We start from the raw sequence: 512 nt of genomic DNA, 5'->3' as shown, positions 1-512 counted from the left end.
TTTACCACGAGGTGGACAGCAGCAGGGGGAATCAACCACCTGATGGACACTGGGAGTCTGTGGCCTGAGAGAAAGTGACCAGTGAAAGTGTCGGCACAGTGACAGATCTGACCAGGCTCCCGCCACTGAGGGACCCTCACGGCCGCCCGAGCAGGACAGACCTGGGGACGGACCAGACACACACGGGGATCCCGGATCCAGCCAGGGGCCCTGGGCTGTAGACAGGAGGTGAGAGCTGGTTCCCCCAAATCATGGTACGCACGTGACTGCGAGTCAGACACTTGGATAGAAGAGGAAGGAAACTGAACCCGGTCAGTGAATTGTGGGTAATGGGACACAGTTTATGTCAGGAGAGAGAGGAAGGGAGACAGGACCTGTGAGTATCAACATCCCACAGAGGCTCAGTGTAGACAGTCATGATCACGGGGGTGAGGGGAGAAGCTGAAGGAGCCGACACTCACACTCCACACACTCATCACACTCACGCACACTATTTGGGAGATTTGTGAAGA

The sequence above is a fragment of the Condylura cristata genome, unplaced genomic scaffold, assembly GCF_000260355.1.
Source record: "Condylura cristata isolate star-nosed mole 26May11 unplaced genomic scaffold, ConCri1.0 scaffold00332, whole genome shotgun sequence".
NCBI classification, from domain to species: Eukaryota; Metazoa; Chordata; class Mammalia; order Eulipotyphla; family Talpidae; genus Condylura; species Condylura cristata.
Note: the sequence above shows the minus strand (reverse complement) of the source record.